Genomic DNA, 17,247 nt, shown 5'->3' with positions numbered 1-17,247 from the left:
AACAGAGAAACTCACTCAAAGACACAGCTTACTGTGGTGGATATACCTGTGTCACTGAGATTTTGGGACTTGTGAGGATATCTTGTGGTGCAGAAACAACAGAGCCTTTGCAGGTGGTGTAATATTGTGGGGTAACGTTTAAAGCTAGAATATATGCATAGTGAAAGTGCTCACTGTTCTGAGACATCACAAGGATGTGGCCACATGGCACATACACATGCTTGTTCTAGGGACAGGTGAACTGTTCAGCTAAAGAAACAAATAGAACCTTAGCCAAAACCTTAAAGGTTCTGCTCTATTACGATAAGTGATATGTTCCCCCTTCCCCAACAGTGTTCTCCTCTATGATATTTACCCAATAACGTTTCATCTGCGGTTGTGCTTGGGAACTTCGTTAAACTGCGATGAGCTCTTTTCTGGACAATGCTCGCAAAATCCCAAGCTGAAAGATCTGGTGTGCTATGTACTAACTAGGGGAACCTGTGCTATATAAAAACCTCTGGGAGCATGCAGTTTGGAGACTATGCAACCAGGATAAGGGCTGTTCCTGTGGGTCAACATGTTTGATTTTGGAGGTGCTGGCTGGGAAATAAGTGTTACAGCTGCTGGCCTTGGCAACAATAGAAGTTGTTCATGTATTTCCAAAGCTAGAATCATTTCTAAGTAGAATCTGCTGCCCTTGTCATTTCATTAAATAAAACCTCAAGGGGGAGGGTAGGATGTCTTAGAACTTGTGGCAAAAGGCGAGGGGGAAGGGTTGAAGCCAATTATGGATATATGAGACTTGCAGTACTATAAGAGATTGGAATTCTTTGTTTGGGAAGGCCTGTCAGGGATATAAGGGCAAGGGTGTGCTGCAGGATCCTGAGAATTGTGTGGATCAGAGTAAAATCTGTGGGGTGCCAATTTGGATAAGATTCCGAAGTTTTTAGTGCCTACTTGAAACTAACTAAATTGCAATGCTGTTTGAGGTTTTCCCTTAGCTAGTTTACATTCCAAGATTTCTGCATATCTGATTAAAGCTATCGAAAGAGAAACTGAAATCTCTTTGAGCAGAGCAACAGGGCCATGAGGGATCTAGTGGAAAAGAGATGTGTGAGTACTCTGATCAGGATAAAATGAGAAGTTTTGCTATTGGTCAGTTCCAAACTGGATGTGACAATATCTGATCTGTTTTGGTTTTTTTTCCACAATAGCTGAAAGGAGTTTTCACAATCAAAAACTTTCTTTGCCTAATGTAAATAGATTTCCCCTAAGATGATGGGCCTATTAATAATGTAAACATTTATGACTGCAACTGGTCATTAAAGTACATATTAAAGTTATGTACTATGCCTGGTAGTAAGTGTCTGCAAAATGTGACGTCCTCATATTGCCATTTATATCCAACTCAAAGGAAGCTTACAACAAACCTTCTCCGAGGGTATTTGTGTCCAGTTCATCATACCAGGATTCTCTTGTAGCTCACCGATTTCCTGCTGCAGCTACTGGGAAGTCCCATTTTGTTCTTTCTGCCAGTGATCTACTGAGGATGGAGCTATATAATTTGTTGCACTATGATGCTCAACAGACAAGACTGATGCAGCCTCAGTAATATATAATTCTATTGAGGCTGCATTAGGTGCCACTGAGAAACTTAGATTGAGTTCTCTAGGAAAATGCACTAAAACATTCCCAAGATAAGACCCTGTGTGGCAAAAGACCGCTCTGTAAGGTTGCCAACTTTCTAACTGCACAAAACACCCTTGTCCTGCCCTCTACCCTGCTCCTTCTCCAAGGCCCTGCCCCCTGCTCACTCCATCCCCACTCCCTCCATTGCTTGCTCTTCTCCACTCTTGCTCACTTTCACTGGGCTGGGGCAGGGGGTTGGGGTGTGGAAGGGGGATGAGGGCTCCAGCTGGGGGACTGGGCTCTGGGCTGGAGCCAGAGATGAGGGGTTTGGAGTGCAGGAGAGGGCTCCGAGCTAGGGAAGGAGGTTGAGGTGCAGGGGGTATGGACTCTGGGCTGGGGGCAGAGGCTCTGAGTGGGGCCATAAATGAGGGGTTCAGGGTACAGGAGAGGGCTCCAGCAGGAGGTTGGAGTGTGGGGATGGGGTGAGGGCTCTGGCTGGGAATGAGGGCTCTGGGGTAGAGCTGGGAATGAGGGGGTTGGGGTGCAGGATGGGACTTGGGGTTGAGGTGTGTGAGGGGGTTCCTGGTGCAGGGTGCTGGTGGTGCTTACTGCAGCTCTCAAGAAATATGGTGTGTGTTAAATTTACTCATCATTTCAATCACTGTCATATAAGTTTGTTGTTTGCTGGACTGGCAAAAGGACTACTGCTTTAGTGCTGCATCTCACAATATAAGTTCAATTCTACGGTCCTCGCTATCATCGTTCTTCAATTGTTCGTAAGTATATTACTTTCATTAAGAGATGCACACAACGGTTGTTCCGCACAGTGGTGTCTTAGGACTTCTCACTGTGTTGATATTGAATTGGCAGACTAAACAGTGAGTTTCTGGAAACTCATAGTATTTCCAGCCCATTAAGTTGTCTCTGGTCCTTCTTTCTTATAAAAAAAACTTGAAGAACATACACAAAACAGCATAATGAAAATAGAGAAAGAAACAGCACCACGCAGCTTAAAAGGGTAGAAACTGGAAATTTCCAATGTGAGTCTTACTCATCTTAACTTAGAAATGAACAGTGACTGGCTCTCCATACCTTTGGGTCCTGCTCTGGCCGATGGTATTATACAGCAGAATTAAAGAGCTGAAATAATTTGATATGAATCTGTTAATCTTTTTAAGATTCCTGAGATCTCTACTTATTCTAGCTCTTAATTTACAAGGGATATTGAACATTTTAAATTTATAGGGCCTATTTAAAAAACAACAGCAACACAACAGCTTTTAATTTTTGAGCCTACACAAATTTCACAGGCATGAATGATAACACTTAGACGTCTATCTACCCAATATCAGCTACTAATCAGATTACGGTCAGTTGCACCTAGAATTGCTTGGACCCACAGTTGATTGTGGACACAAAATTGCAAGCAATTATAGGATGGATGGAGGTCCCTGTTAAACATGGGGACCATAATATGAAATATTTAGTCTGCCAAAAATAGTGATTGTGACTAGCATAGTAGGTGACATACAAGGTGGTTTAATGGATAAATCCCATTATAAAGAACAACAAGAATTGCAAATGTGTTCACTTTGGAGATCTATCTTTAGAAGTCAAGATAACTTCCCTCAGAAGTTCTTGACCCGCATATAATACTATTTCTGTTTGGTCAGCATCACCAATGAATGTAGCTACTATACTGTATAAAATAATTGTATTATATGGCAGATAAAAAAAAAGGGGTATGCATCAGATTATAAATAATTTAATTTTATAAAGAATTTTGCATCTTAATCTGCTGGACTATCACTTTCACTTAAGCTCTGAAACAAAATTATGTTATTGTATTCCCCGATATAATTTAATAACTCACCCATAAGGAAATGTCAGGTCACATTTGCAACAGTCTGGGGCCATTAAGCCAGATTGGAAGGTCATTCTGTATGAGCATTGTAAATGAACCTGTCCAACAAAGTTTTAGTTAGGGACAGTCAAGGACTCATCGTGTAGTCAATTTACTCAACTACTGGCAAAAAGCAATACTAAGGCCGTTACTGTGTGTCCTTTGAAGTTTGAAATGGACTCAAGCCTATAGGAACTTAATGTTTTTTGAGCCTAGAAATTTTTTTTTCTGTTTTAAAAATCTTTGTATAAGCTCTTCTATATAGCACTGCAAGCAATATATGGAAATTAATTTGGTTAATAAAATAAATTGCTAAAGTATGACTTCTATGTCAATGCCTTGAAAATTGCATGCATTAATATACTTTTGTTCTCAGACAATGGTATCAATAAATATCAAAGAAAACATAAACAACATTGATTTGCCACTGCATCACTCCAATTTTACATCAATGTTATTCCATTGCTTTCAGTGGAGTTACAGCACTTTAAAACTGGAATTACATAGTGGTGAATCATACACATGAAAACTCAGTGTATCTCATCTTCACGTTACTCAAAATGTGTATGTGTCCCATGCCAGAAGTTTGTAGTGATAACATCTTACTTTTTGTGAAACTCCAATTTTACTAAGAGTTTGGATGTCCCGTAAAGTCTTTCTTAATTGGAGTTTGTGTGTTTGTAACAGTAGTCTCTTCACAGCACACCTATGCTAGTCACCCTTATTACGTGTGTGTGTGTGTGTGCGTGTGTGTGTATATTCACTGAATATCCTGGTAGGGAACACCCCTCAGATCCTGAAGAATGTTTATACCATATTAACAATAGTAAATAACTTTTGTTGGCCAATGTTAAGACTAGGAACAATTGAGTTCTAATTGTTGCTCTGACAATATTTCTCATCAGCTGAACTTGGACAAGTCACTGATCCTTCTTTCTCAGTTTCTCCAAGTGTGAAAACAGGATAATAATGAGAACTCCTTGAACTTTGGAATGGGAGATGGGAATTAGCAGCGATTATATTCAATTTGCCTTAGATATTAATGTTTTTGAGTTTTTGGCAATAAAACTAGCTGCCTACCAACAATGTTGAGATTCAGTTAAAGTTTGCAAAATTCTAAGTATTGTTTTATCACTGGACGTCTTTTACGTGGTATTGTTCAGGATGATGAGAAAACACTACACAACATCACTTTGGATAGGCCAAATATTTTGAGATACCCCTTGGCAAACTGGGTCAAAGTATTTCAGGGCCTTTCTGTTAGCAATTGTTTGTAACAGTCCAAATTCTCTATCTGCTTAATGGGTCATAGTAATCTGAGGTTGATATCAATATGTGTGTAGAGTGGTGATGTTACCACGTCTAAAAAAGAAATGTAACAAAAAAGGGCATGTGAATTGTTGCACTCTGACTCTGCCACATTTATATACTTAGTTGCTTATGACGTGAGCGGATTATAAAATTGTGACAAATCTTGGAAGGTTTTTCTCACAAGCTTATTCTGGGGAAATAGTTTGATGAATTTTCAACTCTATCACTCTTTTCCAGAAAGGATTGTCCTTTCAGCTACTATATTTGTGGTGGTATGCATTGGGAGAATTCCAATCTGCTCAGATCTATTTAGCTTTGTGACACAAGGTAAACAACAAATATATATTACTCAGTGGAGAGGACTTGTAAGGAAGGAAAGAGGAAATTAGTTTCTCCTTCAGCAGTTCCTTTTGATTTTTATTTTTTGGAAGGAGGGAAGGGAGAGGGCAGATACTCAGCTGGTATAATTTGGTGCAGCTGCATGGACTTCATTGGATCTGCACTGATTTATACCAGCTGAGGTTCTAGCTGTTTTCTCTTTCCTTTACCCTTTTCTTCTTACAAATTTAATTTTCAGTATTCCCAGTTTGAGTATGACAACATGAGCATGATCTCACCTAGCTCATCAAGAACCATATCCTGAGCTGACAAGTCCCTTCAGCCTTGGAATTTAATCAGATTGGAGCATAACAAAGAACCCCAGAGATATTCTAATAAACTATTGCTCTCCTAGGAGGTGAGTGCAGTTTACTCATGTTGCCAATAGAATTTTATTTGTTTAAACAAAATGGATTATTTTATTATTAAGTTGAAGTGTGAAGTAAAAACTGCCCTTTTCCTTCTTCCACCCAGATAGATCAAGTGGTGAAAGAAACCTCCCTTCCTACCCCACTCAAGCCACTCACATTTCTGATTTGTGAGCACTGCGCTTTTTTCACTTTCCTCTAGAAATTGCTGCCTTCCAGGTTGGAAATCCCTCAAGTCACATGTTTGATTGTGCAATGAAGTGTGATGGATTTGGTTCCCTGCACAACATGGTACCATGAGGATCCCTAAGGAAATTAAGCATCATACAGCAGCTGGTAATACTTAGTGATCCTTTGTCCCACCAGTTTGTGTTCTTTGATTTCTGAATGTGGCTTACCCCTTCTTAGTCTCTCAGAAGGTGTAAAAACAGACCCACTAGAATGCCAAAGAGACCACAGCAGACATACGCAATTTATCTCTTTGCAAACTGGCAACAAACCTTGGTATGGATGTTTCCCCTTGTGAATGTTTTTACAAAATGTTATGTATTTTGGGATTGAAATTCTCACAACTTTCACAAGTGCCTGTACCTCTTTGATCACCACTCTACTGCTATTAACAGTAATAAGTAATGATACAAAACACAAGTTACTATAATACTCTGAGGAAGATAGTTCCTCAGCTGATGTAACTTGTCGACACTCCACTGGAACTAGATCCTCCCCCTGAGAAGCCACCCCTTTAACTTTTCTCCAGAGCCTTTAATGAGACGATGTTGATGTGGAAGCAACAACTTATCTCACTTTTTCCCCTTAAAAGGAGCAACAGTTACATGTTGTTTTGGATCCCTCCTTTCCCTCTGCCATTTAATATTGTTAATGTTTATCTTGTTATATTAATGTAGGGTCAGATATTGCTCTAAGAATGTGTGTGCACCGTGTGTGAAGTCAGCATAATTTTTATTGAGGTCTATGCACCTATCTGATCATCTCTGTGGTCTATGGTAGTTGGTAGTTATGTTTAGCATGAATATGTGGAGGGCTTCCTTGCTTTCCTGCCACTTTCCTGAGGCACTGTTAGCGTAACTCCAATGCTTGGCATACAGGGGAGGATGAAATGCTTAAAGGGCACTTTAGAACTTGTATGCCTCTCTAAAACTGAGGTTGTTCCAGAAGAAAACTAGTTAAACTCTCGTGGCCTGTGATGGCATTACAGTCCCTGCAGGCTCTGCTGAGTATAAAATAACCATTGATACTTTCCTTAAGCAATAAGAATACCCAAGTGTGTGCCTCAGGCAGGACTGTCAGGCATAAGGCTGACAGCCAAACAATTTTAACCACCCTGGAAATATAATCCTTGCCAAGAAACCTACTGATCAAAACGTTATCTTTCTGTTATAAAATATTAAGTATAAAATGGAGGAAACAGTTAATTATGTTAGCTATGACCAGTAAGTGCACAGATAGAGCATATCTTAGCCGAAAAGCTCCCTAATTTCTGTACAATTCTGTAGTTATTTTACTATTAAGCAATAAGACACAACAGCTGGTACCTTTCAGGCCAATTAGTACAAACTTCATCGGATGTTATGTGGGACTGGGCCAAGGGCCAATCCGCTATCTCTGTTCGTACCCACGTATCGGAAGCCATTTCCTAATTCCCTGCGGCATAATTCCCATGTGACCGTTTCAGTGAGGTAGTGTAGAACCTGTATATCATATTACTTTAAAAAAGTAAACTACGCACTTGCCTGAAATCCACTTGCATTTCAGTTTGCAACCAATTGTATTGCAAATGCTTTGTGCCTTTCTTCCGCATGATAAAGTTTTGCATTCCTTATACATGGGTTTTTGGGGGGAGAGATTTTTTTTTTAAATCAGTCCCTGCATTTGACATTTGCTAAAGTAAGCTGAATCCCTTGTTAGCATCTATTTATTAAAGATGATCTTTCATGTATAGTATTAACAGGACATTTGCCCTGATTTACTATACTAATATTTCCAACCTGGCTCTGAATAGGGAGTTGTGCTAGTAATGCCGTACCCTATGGTGAAATAGTTCCTAATCAGTATTTATGAATAGGGTTTTGGAAGTCACTAAGGAGCAAAGCTTTCACAATGGAACCGGGGAAGAGGTTTTACCTTCTTAAAACACAAATATTGCTGAGCTTTGGGAATCTGTGTGGCACAATAGGATTGAATAGCTTTCATTTCTTAAACTGCAGTTAAAAATGTGCAATATAATACTGTCAGGAATTTAAATGGAGCGTACCTCTTTCTTTCAGACATTAATGCTATTTGTTAAACTTTAATTACTATGCAAATGAACTGCTGTACTTAAAAAATGACAGTGGAGTGAGTACAACAGCAAAAAACAATTTGAAATTCAAACAAATACAAAAAGAAGCTTCTTTTAAAAACAAACAACCCGTCCCCCTCAAGTTTTGGGTGTCTTCCCCTCCCCCCACCGAAGATTATATTTTGGTAGCAAAAACTCAGTATTGAATTAAGATTTTCGCGGCTAATTCTGTACACCCAGAGTGCTCTAAACCCGTAGGACTGGGTTCTAAACTCTAGACTCTGTAGGGAAAGTTCTATAGACTGATGAGCCCCTCACGCCATCAGGTTTTTAAGGATCTGGGCTCTGCTACTTCTAAGTTCGGTTCTCTCTAGACACTGTAGTCAAAAAGGGCAAGATCATGCCCTCAAACCATGAGCGCAGCTCAGTGCCATCAATGGGATCATTTTCAGTGGGGGGGCAGGAGGGATCAAGGTCATCATATAACACATAGTGACACCATGTGCATGGAAGCAGATGAGTTTCACCTCACTGGGAAAAAAGGTAGGAGGCAGCTGCTGCTGCTGAGTGTGAACCTGCCTGGAGGGGTCTGATGCAGTAGGTAAGTTCAAAGAACATTTATCAGAGCAGGACCTGCAGGTTACTTAGGCAAAACAATGCTTATCTTTTCCCAGTTTAGGCATCACTCTGGGTATTAGGCACCTGAATATCTGGCATGAGGCTGCAGTGTTTGTGCTCAGAGGCAGAAATTTAGGTGCTGAGAGAATTTAAACATCTCTAGGATTTGAGGGCAGTCAAGTGAGGGCTTTGTGAATTCCACTGAGGCCCAATTCTGGGATTTAGGCACCTAAAGTAATAGTTAGGCACTGAAGTCCTTTTGTGACTCTAGCCTTGGGTGCCTAGGTACTTGTGAAAATCCCATTGGGTTGCCTAGCTGCATTTTTAGATGCGTATATACCTTTAAAAATCTGTTTCTAAGGCCCCTTTAGACTGTTCTGGCAAGGGGCCTTCATATATCTGAGAATACTGGCCTTGTATAATCACTTATCCTTGTGCAATAGCTACTTCCTAGCAGTTTACATTCGCCTTCATGTTCGTTTTGCACAAGTATACATAGTACATCTGAGGTGCAAAGTAGAGGAGAATCAAGCCAATTGCTTTCAGTTTTCTTGATTTACACTGGTATAGGTGACAGAAGAATCAAAGAATAGTACTGGAACAATTTTTATAGTGGGAGTACTAGGAGCCACTGAACCAAACTCTAAACTATGTACATGATGGAAACCACTTCAAGCCACGGGGTGGAGCAGCACCTATTTCTAGCACCTATGGAATCAGACCTGCATATATTAATTGCATAAAGAATCAGACCTGGTATATCCATGGCATTAAATAAAGGTAAAAAACCAGAACAAACTACAATTCTTCCCAAAAATATTTAAAATCAACAGGACCGGTCATATTTCTGAAATATTATTAAATGGAAATAACTCCCCACTATGCTAGGAAGGCGTGAGATGCCTGAAACTGGGAACAAATGGAGAGGGGAAAAATCAAAACTAAAATGTAAATTTCTGGGAGCATATGTTCTGTTTGTCCCTATATACACAGAGATATGGAACTGTGTTCACATTCTTTCTAAAACCTGGTTCTGGCGTAACTGGTTTCTAGTTCAGTCTGGGTACTTCTCTTTCAGCTTTCTTGGGATCTCTCAGATAAAGCTGCCTGCTAGGTATGTGGCAAATGCAAAATCAATCACCAGTGCAGACCTATGCATATGCCAAAGCTGTCATCTGCACAACCTGGTCCATGACCAGTGGATTGTGAGAGGAATGTACCAAGGAGAGACCACAGTATATTTCAGGACCATTTTTTCTTATCCGTTTCCTTTCAAAAAGGCAATCCTGTTATTTTTGGTTGTTATTTTATTACAGAAAATTAGTGGCCTAGTTGTGCAGCATCTTAATATCTGTTCCTGACTAGAGAAATTAATAGTGATGCAGTGCTATATGACTGAGTGAAAAGACCACAAATAGTTCACTGTTCTCTTCCAATATGTGATAGGGTGGTGGACAAAGGGTTGCTGAGTCAGTTCTCTGTCATGCCAGCTCCCATTCAGGGGAATAAATTAGAGCTGGCTGGAGGTAATGTGCCCCTAATTGGGGAAGCAGAGACAGCTGATGCCCAAGTAACCTGGGGCTGTATAAAAGTCTCAGAGGAAGGAAGAAAAGGAAAAGACAGGGAGTAGAAGCAGGGAGGTAGCTCTTTCCTCCTGCTTACAGACGGTGAAGGGCCAACAGTACATGGCGAGATGGTGGTGAGAACAAGCCAGTTAATAAATGGCACCAGTGAGTACTAACCCCAGAGTCACTTTGTGGACTGAGCAGAGGCAGGAGCCAGGGGGCCTTGCCGTGCTATGCTACATGTGGGAGCTCATCCAGGATCTGTGACAGAGCAAGTGTTTGGTAGCCTNAGTGTGAAGTAAAAACTGCCCTTTTCCTTCTTCCACCCAGATAGATCAAGTGGTGAAAGAAACCTCCCTTCCTACCCCACTCAAGCCACTCACATTTCTGATTTGTGAGCACTGCGCTTTTTTCACTTTCCTCTAGAAATTGCTGCCTTCCAGGTTGGAAATCCCTCAAGTCACATGTTTGATTGTGCAATGAAGTGTGATGGATTTGGTTCCCTGCACAACATGGTACCATGAGGATCCCTAAGGAAATTAAGCATCATACAGCAGCTGGTAATACTTAGTGATCCTTTGTCCCACCAGTTTGTGTTCTTTGATTTCTGAATGTGGCTTACCCCTTCTTAGTCTCTCAGAAGGTGTAAAAACAGACCCACTAGAATGCCAAAGAGACCACAGCAGACATACGCAATTTATCTCTTTGCAAACTGGCAACAAACCTTGGTATGGATGTTTCCCCTTGTGAATGTTTTTACAAAATGTTATGTATTTTGGGATTGAAATTCTCACAACTTTCACAAGTGCCTGTACCTCTTTGATCACCACTCTACTGCTATTAACAGTAATAAGTAATGATACAAAACACAAGTTACTATAATACTCTGAGGAAGATAGTTCCTCAGCTGATGTAACTTGTCGACACTCCACTGGAACTAGATCCTCCCCCTGAGAAGCCACCCCTTTAACTTTTCTCCAGAGCCTTTAATGAGACGATGTTGATGTGGAAGCAACAACTTATCTCACTTTTTCCCCTTAAAAGGAGCAACAGTTACATGTTGTTTTGGATCCCTCCTTTCCCTCTGCCATTTAATATTGTTAATGTTTATCTTGTTATATTAATGTAGGGTCAGATATTGCTCTAAGAATGTGTGTGCACCGTGTGTGAAGTCAGCATAATTTTTATTGAGGTCTATGCACCTATCTGATCATCTCTGTGGTCTATGGTAGTTGGTAGTTATGTATAGCATGAATATGTGGAGGGCTTCCTTGCTTTCCTGCCACTTTCCTGAGGCACTGTTAGCGTAACTCCAATGCTTGGCATACAGGGGAGGATGAAATGCTTAAAGGGCACTTTAGAACTTGTATGCCTCTCTAAAACTGAGGTTGTTCCAGAAGAAAACTAGTTAAACTCTCGTGGCCTGTGATGGCATTACAGTCCCTGCAGGCTCTGCTGAGTATAAAATAACCATTGATACTTTCCTTAAGCAATAAGAATACCCAAGTGTGTGCCTCAGGCAGGACTGTCAGGCATAAGGCTGACAGCCAAACAATTTTAACCACCCTGGAAATATAATCCTTGCCAAGAAACCTACTGATCAAAACGTTATCTTTCTGTTATAAAATATTAAGTATAAAATGGAGGAAACAGTTAATTATGTTAGCTATGACCAGTAAGTGCACAGATAGAGCATATCTTAGCAGAAAAGCTCCCTAATTTCTGTACAATTCTGTAGTTATTTTACTATTAAGCAATAAGACACAACAGCTGGTACCTTTCAGGCCAATTAGTACAAACTTCATCGGATGTTATGTGGGACTGGGCCAAGGGCCAATCCGCTATCTCTGTTCGTACCCACGTATCGGAAGCCATTTCCTAATTCCCTGCGGCATAATTCCCATGTGACCGTTTCAGTGAGGTAGTGTAGAACCTGTATATCATATTACTTTAAAAAAGTAAACTACGCACTTGCCTGAAATCCACTTGCATTTCAGTTTGCAACCAATTGTATTGCAAATGCTTTGTGCCTTTCTTCCGCATGATAAAGTTTTGCATTCCTTATACATGGGTTTTTGGGGGGAGAGATTTTTTTTTTAAATCAGTCCCTGCATTTGACATTTGCTAAAGTAAGCTGAATCCCTTGTTAGCATCTATTTATTAAAGATGATCTTTCATGTATAGTATTAACAGGACATTTGCCCTGATTTACTATACTAATATTTCCAACCTGGCTCTGAATAGGGAGTTGTGCTAGTAATGCCGTACCCTATGGTGAAATAGTTCCTAATCAGTATTTATGAATAGGGTTTTGGAAGTCACTAAGGAGCAAAGCTTTCACAATGGAACCGGGGAAGAGGTTTTACCTTCTTAAAACACAAATATTGCTGAGCTTTGGGAATCTGTGTGGCACAATAGGATTGAATAGCTTTCATTTCTTAAACTGCAGTTAAAAATGTGCAATATAATACTGTCAGTAATTTAAATGGAGCGTACCTCTTTCTTTCAGACATTAATGCTATTTGTTAAACTTTAATTACTATGCAAATGAACTGCTGTACTTAAAAAATGACAGTGGAGTGAGTACAACAGCAAAAAACAATTTGAAATTCAAACAAATACAAAAAGAAGCTTCTTTTAAAAACAAACAACCCGTCCCCCTCAAGTTTTGGGTGTCTTCCCCTCCCCCCACCGAAGATTATATTTTGGTAGCAAAAACTCAGTATTGAATTAAGATTTTCGCGGCTAATTCTGTACACCCAGAGTGCTCTAAACCCGTAGGACTGGGTTCTAAACTCTAGACTCTGTAGGGAAAGTTCTATAGACTGATGAGCCCCTCACGCCATCAGGTTTTTAAGGATCTGGGCTCTGCTACTTCTAAGTTCGGTTCTCTCTAGACACTGTAGTCAAAAAGGGCAAGATCATGCCCTCAAACCATGAGCGCAGCTCAGTGCCATCAATGGGATCATTTTCAGTGGGGGGGCAGGAGGGATCAAGGTCATCATATAACACATAGTGACACCATGTGCATGGAAGCAGATGAGTTTCACCTCACTGGGAAAAAAGGTAGGAGGCAGCTGCTGCTGCTGCGTGTGAACCTGCCTGGAGGGGTCTGATGCAGTAGGTAAGTTCAAAGAACATTTATCAGAGCAGGACCTGCAGGTTACTTAGGCAAAACAATGCTTATCTTTTCCCAGTTTAGGCATCACTCTGGGTATTAGGCACCTGAATATCTGGCATGAGGCTGCAGTGTTTGTGCTCAGAGGCAGAAATTTAGGTGCTGAGAGAATTTAAACATCTCTAGGATTTGAGGGCAGTCAAGTGAGGGCTTTGTGAATTCCACTGAGGCCCAATTCTGGGATTTAGGCACCTAAAGTAATAGTTAGGCACTGAAGTCCTTTTGTGACTCTAGCCTTGGGTGCCTAGGTACTTGTGAAAATCCCATTGGGTTGCCTAGCTGCATTTTTAGATGCGTATATACCTTTAAAAATCTGTTTCTAAGGCCCCTTTAGACTGTTCTGGCAAGGGGCCTTCATATATCTGAGAATACTGGCCTTGTATAATCACTTATCCTTGTGCAATAGCTACTTCCTAGCAGTTTACATTCGCCTTCATGTTCGTTTTGCACAAGTATACATAGTACATCTGAGGTGCAAAGTAGAGGAGAATCAAGCCAATTGCTTTCAGTTTTCTTGATTTACACTGGTATAGGTGACAGAAGAATCAAAGAATAGTACTGGAACAATTTTTATAGTGGGAGTACTAGGAGCCACTGAACCAAACTCTAAACTCTGTACATGATGGAAACCACTTCAAGCCACGGGGTGGAGCAGCACCTATTTCTAGCACCTATGGAATCAGACCTGCATATATTAATTGCATAAAGAATCAGACCTGGTATATCCATGGCATTAAATAAAGGTAAAAAACCAGAACAAACTACAATTCTTCCCAAAAATATTTAAAATCAACAGGACCGGTCATATTTCTGAAATATTATTAAATGGAAATAACTCCCCACTATGCTAGGAAGGCGTGAGATGCCTGAAACTGGGAACAAATGGAGAGGGGAAAAATCAAAACTAAAATGTAAATTTCTGGGAGCATATGTTCTGTTTGTCCCTATATACACAGAGATATGGAACTGTGTTCACATTCTTTCTAAAACCTGGTTCTGGCGTAACTGGTTTCTAGTTCAGTCTGGGTACTTCTCTTTCAGCTTTCTTGGGATCTCTCAGATAAAGCTGCCTGCTAGGTATGTGGCAAATGCAAAATCAATCACCAGTGCAGACCTATGCATATGCCAAAGCTGTCATCTGCACAACCTGGTCCATGACCAGTGGATTGTGAGAGGAATGTACCAAGGAGAGACCACAGTATATTTCAGGACCATTTTTTCTTATCCGTTTCCTTTCAAAAAGGCAATCCTGTTATTTTTGGTTGTTATTTTATTACAGAAAATTAGTGGCCTAGTTGTGCAGCATCTTAATATCTGTTCCTGACTAGAGAAATTAATAGTGATGCAGTGCTATATGACTGAGTGAAAAGACCACAAATAGTTCACTGTTCTCTTCCAATATGTGATAGGGTGGTGGACAAAGGGTTGCTGAGTCAGTTCTCTGTCATGCCAGCTCCCATTCAGGGGAATAAATTAGAGCTGGCTGGAGGTAATGTGCCCCTAATTGGGGAAGCAGAGACAGCTGATGCCCAAGTAGCCTGGGGCTGTATAAAAGTCTCAGAGGAAGGAAGAAAAGGAAAAGACAGGGAGTAGAAGCAGGGAGGTAGCTCTTTCCTCCTGCTTACAGACGGTGAAGGGCCAACAGTACATGGCGAGATGGTGGTGAGAACAAGCCAGTTAATAAATGGCACCAGTGAGTACTAACCCCAGAGTCACTTTGTGGACTGAGCAGAGGCAGGAGCCAGGGGGCCTTGCCGTGCTATGCTACATGTGGGAGCTCATCCAGGATCTGTGACAGAGCAAGTGTTTGGTAGCCAGGAGATGGAGGAGACCCTGAAATAGCTTGTCAAGCAGCAGGAGGAGATGCAGAAGGCAATGCAGAGTTTTCAGCAAGCCCACCAGCTGGAGATACAAGCCTTGCTCACCTGGCAGGCAGAACAGCAGAAGAGCCTGCAGGACTTCATTTGGGAGCAGGCTGGCATCCAACAGCAGCTCCTGCAGAAAGTGATGAGTCCGATGGGAGGGGATGGCATTCAGGCGCTGGGCTTAGGATTGTGTAAAATGGGCCCGACAGATGATCCTGACACATTCCGAGGCACATTTGAATGGGTAGTCACAGGGGCTGGATGGGATAGGGTAACCTGGGCACTGTGACTGGCTCCCTACCTAGCTGGCGAAGCCCAAGCATCCTACATGGCCCTAAGTGAACAGTGGGACAGGAATTATGAAGTAATGAAGGCAACCATACTGGATCGGGTGGGGCTGTCCTTGAAGAAGTACCACCAGAAGTTCTGGTCAGTGAGGTGGATGGGGGGCAGGTTGGAGCCCATGGCATTTGCCCAGAAGTTAATGGACTGGGGCACCCACTAGCTGAGGCCAGAGTCCCAGCCAGTGGGGGAGATTATACATGCGCTTGTCCTACAGCAGTTTTTACAGGGCCTCCTCAAGAATATTAAAGGTGTAGGTGAGGAAGCACCAACCAAATATGGTAGAGGCAGCCATAAAGCTTGCAGAGGAGTATGCAGAGGCAGACTTCCCCAGGAAGGACGAATGGCTATGCAAGGAATTGGAGACTGGGAGAAGGCCTAGAGAAACCCCTGCCTGGGAAGGGCCCAGAGAACAAACAGGAGGACATCTGAGGGGTTCCCACAGGGTCCAGACTGGTTGTCTGCTGGCAGGGCAGGGGATCAGGACACAAGAAGGGGGACTGCCCTCACGTGGATTGTGAGTGGGCAGAGTTTTGTGGCTGGGCAAATGCTGGAGGGCAGGGAAGGGACGGAAACTGTTCACTATCCCAGTAATGGTGGGGAGGAAACCCCAGTGAGGCCTGATGGACTCTGCTTCAGCCTGCTCCCGGTACAAAAGAAGATGGTGAGGCTGCACTGGTGGATTCCAGGTGCAAAGATGGACTTAGAATGCGTCCATGGGGATAGGAGACAATACCCCAGGTGCCCCTTGAGGTTCGGGGCAGCTTTAAGTGGCAGCGGGTTGGGGTAGTAAAGGAACTGCCTTACCCGATCATGATAGGTATGGACTTGGACCCTTTTCCAGGAGGGAAGGTGGGCAGAGGGGAAAAGTCCAAAATAGGAAAAAGGTTAGATCCTCCAAGGACAGGGGTAGGAGACCCCTGAGAAGAAAAACCCTAGATAACCAAGCCCAAGAAGGGAGAGGGAAGTTATGGGTGAGACGTCCACCCCAGGGTCCTTGACTGGAGAGCAAGCCCGGTGGAGACCCCTATTAGTGGTTGGAGAAGCGGGGAGAGATGTGTGACAGGGTGCTGGGCAAAGTCTTGCTGATTCAGCCTTCTGTCATGCCATCTTCCATTTAGGGGAATGTCATAAACAGATGGTTAAGGGTTAATGTCTCTTTTACCTGTAAAGGGTTAAGAAGCTCAGTAAACCTGGCTGACACCTGACCAGAGGATCAATATGGGGACAAGATACTTTCAAATCTTGGTGGAGGGAAGTCTTTGTTTGTGCTTTTTGTTTGGTTTGTTGTTCGCTCTCGGGACTGAGAGGGACCAGACGTACACCCAGGTTTTCCCAATCTTTCTGAATCAGTTTTTCATGTTTCAAAATTGTAAGTAAAGCCAGGCAAGGCAGATTAGTCTTATGTTTGTTTTCTTAACTTGTAAATGTGTATTTTGTTGGAAGGATTTTTACCTCTGTTTGCTGTAACTTTGAATCTCAGGCTGGGGGGTGGGGAAGTCCCTCTAGTCTATATGAATCTGAGTACCCTGTAAAGCATTTTCCATCCTAATTTTACAGAGATAATTTTTACCTTTTCTTTCTTTAAATAAAAGCTTTCTTTTTAAGAACCTGATTGATTTTTCCTTGTTCCTTGACTATCCAACAAGTTCCTGGACTGCATTGCAGACAACTTTTTATTTCAGAAGGTTGAAAAAGCTACTGGGGGGAAGCTGTTCTAAACTTGATTTTAACTAATAGGGAGGAACTCGTTGAGAATTTGAAAGTAGAAGGAAGCTTGGGTGAAAGTGATCATGAAATCATAGAGTT

The sequence above is a fragment of the Chelonoidis abingdonii genome, chromosome 6, assembly GCF_003597395.2.
Source record: "Chelonoidis abingdonii isolate Lonesome George chromosome 6, CheloAbing_2.0, whole genome shotgun sequence".
In the NCBI taxonomy this organism is placed as follows: domain Eukaryota; kingdom Metazoa; phylum Chordata; order Testudines; family Testudinidae; genus Chelonoidis; species Chelonoidis abingdonii.
The sequence above is the reverse complement of the archived record's forward strand: the minus strand, read 5'-3'. Positions refer to the sequence as shown.